The sequence below is a fragment of the Dasypus novemcinctus genome, chromosome 17 (assembly GCF_030445035.2).
Source record: "Dasypus novemcinctus isolate mDasNov1 chromosome 17, mDasNov1.1.hap2, whole genome shotgun sequence".
NCBI classification, from domain to species: domain Eukaryota; kingdom Metazoa; phylum Chordata; class Mammalia; order Cingulata; family Dasypodidae; genus Dasypus; species Dasypus novemcinctus.
The window spans coordinates 64051639-64059439 of record NC_080689.1 but is presented as its reverse complement, the minus strand read 5'-3'; the positions used below and the strand labels follow the sequence as shown (position 1 = coordinate 64059439).

The window sequence follows — 7801 nt, the reverse complement described above, 5'->3', positions numbered from 1 at the left end:
AAATCCTGACATGGAGTTCTTCACCGATGGGAGTGGCTTTATGCAGGGCAGCAATCGCTGAGCAGGATAAGCTGTAGTAACATCTGAGACCACAGTAGAGGCTCAGTGCCTCCCAGATAACACATCAGCACAGAAAGCTGAACTCATTGCCCTCACCCAAGCCCTGCAACTTGCAGCTGGAGCCAAAGTTAACATCTACAGAAACTCCAAATATGCCTTCCTTACCCTGCATGGGCATGGAGCCTTTTACAAACAAAAGGGACTCATTAACTCAGGAGGGAAGGGCATTAAATAAGGCACACAGATTCTGGAGTTACTAGAAGCAATTTGGAAACCTGTCAAAGTGGCTGTAATGCACTGTAAGGGACACCAGACAAGCCACAGCCCCAATGCCCAGGGAAATTGGAGGGCGGATGCTGAAGCAAAAAGAGTGGCATGGGAAGGATCCCTATCTGAAAACCTGGCCACTGCTCTCATTTCTCAACCTCTTAATTATCAGAACCTCCAGTATACACTGCCTGATCTCGTCCCGCAGCCTGTGAGTCACTGAGAGCCGCAATATACTCAAGCTGAGAGAGTGGATACTCTCTGAGAGTGGGACACAAAGAGAAAGTGGATGGTGGACATGGCCTGACCACAGAATAGTTGTGCCACAAGTATTAGCAGCAACTGTAGTTCAAGACTACCCTGAGAACACACACTTGGGAAAAAACCATCTTAAGGAAGTGTTAGAAAGATTCTTCTACATCCCAAGACTAGTCGCTATCACCCATGCTGTATGCCAGAGGTGTGTGGCATGTGCAAAAAATAACCCTCGCCAGGGGCCCACAGGAGCCCCAGGAGTCCAGAGAATTGGCAGTATGCCTCTTGAAGATCTAGTAGTTGATTTCGCTGAAATGCCACAATCCAGAAGCTATAAATATCTCCTAGTCCTTGTTTGCACATTTTCTGGCTGGGTGGAAGGCTTTCCCACAGGAACAGAGAAAGCTGAAGAAGTAGCCAAGGTTCTCCTCAGGGAAATTGTTCCTTGCTATGGGCTACCCCTCTCAATTGACTTTGACAGTGGACCTGCCTTCATCTCTGAAATCACTCAAAAGATTGCAAAGGCACTGCGCATCCAATGGAAACTGCACACGGCTTACCATCCTCAGAGCTCAGGAAATGTAGAGTGAATAAACCATACCATAAAGACTTATATTGCCAAGATTTGCCAAGAAACTGGGCTAACATGGGTGCAAGTACTTCCAAGTGCTCTCCTACAAGTTAGAGCCAGCCCAAGCTGAAAACTAAGCCTAACCCCTTATGAAATCCTCTTTGGGAGGCCCCCTCCCTTAATCAGAAATATAGAAGGGGATCTCAAAGAAAGAGGAAACTTATCAATAGCTCAGCAGATGATCAGCTTAGGAAAAACCCTACATAACCTGCATCACTGGTTCCAAGAAAGGGCCCCATTAGCTTAAGCAGCGCTGTACACCTGTACGAGCCAGGAGACGCAGTTTGGGTCAAGGACTGCAAGTCAGCTCCATTAACCCCTCGATGGCAAGGGCCCTATCTTGTCATTTTATCCACCTCCACTGCAGTTAAAGTAGCTGAAATCACCCCATGGATACAGCATAGCCAAGTCACGCGAGCTGCCCTGGAGTACTGGACCTGTATTCCAGATACCCACAGCTCAACCAAACTCATCTTGTGAAAAAAACAGAACACCAAGACCTGCTCCAGTCACATCCCAGAAGCTGACTGGTCCACGCACAGCTGAAGATTGAGGATGGAACACCCAGCCCTGCTCCAATCACACCCTGGAAGCTGACTGGTCTACACACAGTGGAAGAATAAGAATCTGGTTTAATCTGTTATAATGCGCCTTCGGCTATTTTTCCTACTTCTAGCCCTGACCCTTCCCTGGTCCCAGGTTGACACCACAGAGTGTGAGCCTTGTATTCAAAATGTGCACACAGGGACCCATGTCAAAACCACATTAATATATCATAGCCATTACACCTGCAAGGGCCAGGTAACCACCTGTTAGTTTCAGGGAATCTCCTATAGTGTCTGTAACGCATCTGGCCAAATAACCTGCTATGACCCTAGACCCCCAACAGTCTCCCGTAAATGGGAAATAAGAGTGCTTGATCAACATGGGCAGCTACTTTCCTCTACCTCAGTCACTAGCCAGAAGCAACGAGCGTCCCTCCTATTTGACGCATGTCAAGTTATAGACTCCGGGATACCATGGAACACAGATTGTGGAGGGCTCAGCTGGGAGCAGACCTGTACTCATAACAATAAGTAAATGTGTGCTCTGGAAATGTAAAGTGAAGCCCAAGGAGGGGGCTTTTGGTGCAAATACGTAGGTGCATGCTACTGCCCCTCCTGGTCCTGTGTCACCTGCACCACCTGCAATGCAGACACAGCTAAACAAACAGCCATCCTCATCAAGGGTATGGCCCTGGCTAACTGTCCACGTGGTCCATGTAACCCCTTAAACCTCACCATCCTTAAACCTGAATCCTGACAGACTCAGGGAGTCCAAATGGGCCTCAGCATTGATGGTAAAGGAATAGACCCAGGAGCCTACATCTTGGGTTAGGTATCGGGAATACCCACTCACAAGTCAAGCCCATTCTGTGTTCCACTCCTTTTATGAAGAAATGGAAAGGCCCTGTTCCATCCCACAAGCAGCAAGAAACCTCTGTATAAGCCTGGCTGAAGTGGAAGGGGCAGCCTTAAATGTCTCCTCATGCTAGGTATGTGGAGGAACTAATATGGGAGACCAATGGCCCTGGAAAACCAAGGAATACAATTACAGCCAACCATATAATGCAACTGGCCTCCCGGCTGTCCCCCGAGATAGTATGTGGCCCTTGCAAACTTCTGTCATAGGAAAATATTGTGCTTCAAGGGCCTGCCTAAGTGCCTCTGTAGCTGTTGGAAACCTAACATGTACAGGGGGAAAGTTCCAAAATTATACCACAAATACAACAGAGCCTTGGGGAACATGGAATGAATCTGACCTCATTCTCATAAATTATACTTTCCCCAAATTAATCACTGTGTAGAACTCCACCCAAAGGGCCCCTTTACTGCCCCAAATGGTTTGTACTGGATTTGTGGGAAGGTTGCATTCTGGGAACTTCCGTGAAACTGGTGTGGTTCTTGTTTGCTTAGTACAATAAAACCCTCCTCCATCCTCATTCCCTTAACAGAAGGGAAAGAACTAAGCCAGCCAATATATCAAAACATAAGAGAAAAAAGGGCTATCATTACCTGGGGAGGTGAAGAATGGCCCCCTGAGCATATAATCCAATACTTGGGCAGAGGATGGCATGTGAGGTTATCGAAACCCTATCTATATGCTAAGCCGAATCATCCACCTACAAACTGTGGCAGAGATAATAACTAATGAAACTGCCCATGCACTAAACTTACTAGCCCAACAGCAAACTAAATTCAGAAATGCTCTCTATCAAAACCATCTTGCCCTAGACTATCTCTTGGCAGCTGAAGGGGGTGTTTGTGGAAAATTCAACCTCTCTAACCACTGCCTTGAATTAGATAGCACTGAAGAGGTTATTGATGAAATTACAAGCAAAATAGTAAAAAATTGCTCATGTCCCAGTGCAAACCTGGAATGGTTGGAATTTAAATAATCCCTTTGGAAGCTGGCAGTCAATAGTAAACAATTTCAAGCTTCTACTGGGAATAATTGCCTTCCTCATAGGAGCATGCACCATCCTTCCTTGCCTCCTCCCTTTCATCATAAACAGAATGTGCACCCTAATAAATGGTTTAGTAAAAAGGCAAACAGCTGCCCATCTCATGGCTCTATATACATACCAGTCAGTCCAGAGGGACTCAGACAATAGTGATGCTGAAACTTAATAACTTAAGCTTGGCCTCAAAGGGGGGAATATAATATAGCCTGTGCATCAATTCAAAATTGTTTCCAAGTGTACCTAGTCTCTAGAAATCCAAATAGTAATATAGGCCCCACAGTCTTTGAATGTTCCGAAAGGATGTAAGACTGAAAGTGGATTCAAGGTTGGATCCATATGAAATGTGGAGGATGTGCTCAATCCAAGCTGGCTTGGAATGTGGGGAATGTGTGTTAAATCAAGCTTACCTGGAAGAAATAACCTATCTAATACTCAGATAAAACACTTGAAGAAACGAACAAAAAGTCTTTTTGCAGACAAGCACCATTTGCCTCCCTACTTTTATTTCCTCTGTATGAAAGGGACCAAAAAATTCTATTTGGGACTCAGTTTTTATTGGGACAGGAGTCTTCTGAGTCTGGCCAGTCGAAATAAATCAACCTCCTTCTCAGAGTCCTTGTGTCCTGGCCTTCGATACTGCATTCACCCGACTTCTCTACCACATACACCCGACTTCTCTAAACATTTCAACCCCATTTTATAGATGGGAAGCTGAGGCCAAGAATTTGGATGACTTGCTCAAAGTGCATAGGAACCCCGGTGCTGCAAACACTCTTTGCCCTCTGACTACGAAGGGGTCCACCCTCTGACCACGAAGGGGTCCACCCTCTGCCTGTAGCCCCTGGACCCTGCTTAAACATCTGCTTTTCTGCTAGGCCACTCAGGTGCCAGGCTGTAAGTGGTCCCCTGCCCCTTCCCAGGGTGACCAGGTAGCTTTCTACATCCTGGCAGGGCTCAAGGCCCACTGGCTGCTGCAGCAACAGGAAGGTCTTGACCTGAGGGTCTCTGAGGGGAACTGAGCTTTTCTCAGTTTCCTGGGATGATGGCCTATGGGAGCGCCTGCTTGTCTGCTGTTCTTCTCTGGTCTTTGCCTAGAGGCATGTTTGACCTCTGTTGACTCTGCTAGTGTCACCAAGACAATAACCTTGTCTCATCCCATGGGGGCAGGGCAGGAGGGGTCCCAAGCAAAGTGAAATATGGAGCCTGGTAAGCAGGACCACCTGCAGGGCTGGGTGGACCAATGTGGGGCAGGGGGAGCAGCTTTGGGGGGAGCCCCCTCATACCTCATGGGAAAAGAACTGCAGTGGAGGTGGCAGACCTGAGTTCTAGACATAGATAGGTATTCTGGACAATGATTTTGTTTTTAATTTACATAAATCTTATTTCCTCATCATCTTTGGTGTGTCACTTTGCTGCACAGGGGTCTGTGCCTCTTGGCAGGTCTGGGAAGCCTTTATTTTTTTTTAACCAGGAGGTCCTGGGATCAAAGCCCAGTCCTCCCTATGGTAAATGGGAGCTCAATTGTTTGTGCCACAGCGGCTCCCCTCGATCCTTTCTTTACATCACTCTTTGCCTTCTCTTACTAAGTCTGCTTCCTGGAAACTCTCATGCCTTCTCTGATAAGAGGAGAGAACCAGACCTGTGTCTGAGCCAAAGCTGATCAGTGGGTGGGGGTGGTCCCCTGAGGGGATTGGTCCTCTCAGCTGGGCCACAGGGCCAACAGATGGAGGAAAGACACATGAGGTGGATCCGCTGAGGCATAGGCAGGACAGAGTCAATTCCGCTGAGTCTCCAAGAGGAGGAGGATGTGGCTCGGGCCCCTTAGCCCCCTCCAGGGTGTCTTTCTCCACTGCAGAGTCAGGAAGGCCCAGCTTCATTTCCCAGAATCCCTTGTGTCCAGGATTCTGGATACCAATCAAGATGATTTAAATAGAAGCAGTTGTGTGAGACTGTGGAGGTGGTGGAATCCAGGCAGGACTCATCTTCCTGCCTTTTTGTCTATTTTCTGTGGACCAGCAGGGTGCTGGAGATGTGAAGTTCCCTGTATCCGCTCACTAGCTTTGTGGGTGTCAGGTGGCAGCTGCAGTGGCAGAATCTTCCTGAACCCGGAGCGCAGCGTTGGTGGTATGTCCTTGAGCTCAGAGCTCCAGTAACAGCATCATAGACAGGTGCTCCAGGGTAGGTCAGTTGGCTGGTGTTGTGGGGATCATTAGAGGGCCAGGTCTTGCAGGAGCCAGCACCTCCACCCTCCTCATGAGTGAGCACCCAAATCCCTTGGAAAGCTCTTGAATTCTGCTTGGAATAGCCAGGCTAGTTTCTGATCCTGCATCGACTCTCAGCTGGGAAGAGTGGCTGAAGCCTTTGCTGCTACATGGCAGGAGGCCCTCTAGGGGGACAGCTCAAATTTTGGAAGTGGCCCCCAATCACCTCATGGTCATCTCAACCCCTTCTCCAAGTGCTGGGGAGGTGGGGACACCTGGGGTAGGGGCTCCAGGTGGGAAGAAGGTGGGGCCTGTTAAGGAGAAACAAAACCCTGGGATAATCTCCCTCTGCTCGACATGGCCACCCCCTTCCTGGGCTTCGGGATAGAGTCCATTGTCCCTTATGTACAAATAAAATAGCCTATAATTTAAAAATTTTATTTTTATGTAACTGTGAAAATTACTCAGTTTACACAAGATAGCTACAATAACAGTACATCCAGTTTAGTCAGTGGTTCCCCCATCACCCCTTTTTGTTCATTACTCATTTTTTAAATTGATTTTTTTTAAAGATTATTTTTATTTCTCCCCTCACCCCATCTCTCCCCCCCCCCATTGTCTACTCTGTGTGTCCATTTGCTGTGAGTTTTCTGCATCTTCATCTCACTATTCTGCTTCATCTTCTTATTTTCTGTCCTCTTTGTCTCTTGTTGCATCATCTTGCTGCATCAGCTCTCAGCATTAGCTGGCACTCCTGTGTGGGGCTGCAATCCCACGTGGGCCGGCACTCCACAGGGCCAGTTTTCCTTCACCAGGAGGCCCTGGGCATTGAACCCAAGACCTCCTATATGGTAGATGGGAGCCCAATTGGTTGAGGCACGTCTGTTTCTCCATTTCTCAGTCTTGAGGGATTTGGGATGATGTCCACTCTGACTGATTAGAGGCCACAGTTATTAAAAGCCTAAGGGAAACAGAAATACAAAACCAAATCACCAAAATCCAATTTCTCCAAATCCAGGTGTTCAGTTCCCCAATTGTTCAAAGCTTCTGCTACTCTCACCTGATGGAAACCTCTACCCAGAGCACGAGTCCTCTTTCCAGGACAGACACTGGGGAGGTGTGAGGAGTGCTGGTTATGTATTCCTGAGTAAGGGGAGCAGCCCTGACCTTCCTTTAGATGTCCACAGGCCCATCTGGCAGGAGAAATAATGGCAATGACAACAACATTTTTTAGTGCCTACCATGTGCCAAGTCCCAGCGCATCTCACCCCTGGAGAGGCAGGGTGTTACTTCTTGCTGCCTGCCTAACTCTCCCTTTCTTAGCTTTAAATGGAAAAAAAAAAGTCTCATGGAAAGTGCCTACTAGGGGCACTCTGTTTGAAATGGCACCTGCTTCGAGGTCTTCTCATTTCCCTCACAAGTAGCTAGGAAGACAGAGGAAAGACAAAGCTGGCAGCAGCAGTGGAAACTCATGCAGGAGTGACTCCATTGCTGGAGAAGTTGTACCCCTACCTACCATACCCCAGGAGCAGGCCTGAGAAGCATGATATGGAAAAAGTGGACACCCTGCTTTTTGAAACAGAGCAACTCTGTCCAATCAGAAAGAGGTAAAAGTTTTGGCCACAGCTTCCCACCCTTCTCCCCTTTGCTCAGAGACCCGGCACCTGCACCATCAGCCAGCTAGGCAGCCCTTCCTTTTCTGCAGCAGCACTGTACACTGACATAACTGTGTGGTCCCGTCCTTATCCCAAGGACTGACTCTAGCAAGCTGGCATTTAACCAGACAGGAAGGAATTTAGGATCAGGGAACAAAATGGCAGTATTTGAGGATGGCATTAGTCTGGACCCAAATGGGAGGGCTGAAGGCAGGAGCAAACCCAGTGA

The 7801-nt window shown here is 47.9% G+C and overlaps 1 pseudogene; it reads left to right on the top strand.

Moving 5' to 3' along the window:
- Positions 1-6274: 6274 nt before the first annotated feature.
- Positions 6275-7801, top strand: part of LOC101418586 (factor in the germline alpha-like) — a 41507-nt pseudogene continuing 39980 nt past the window's right edge.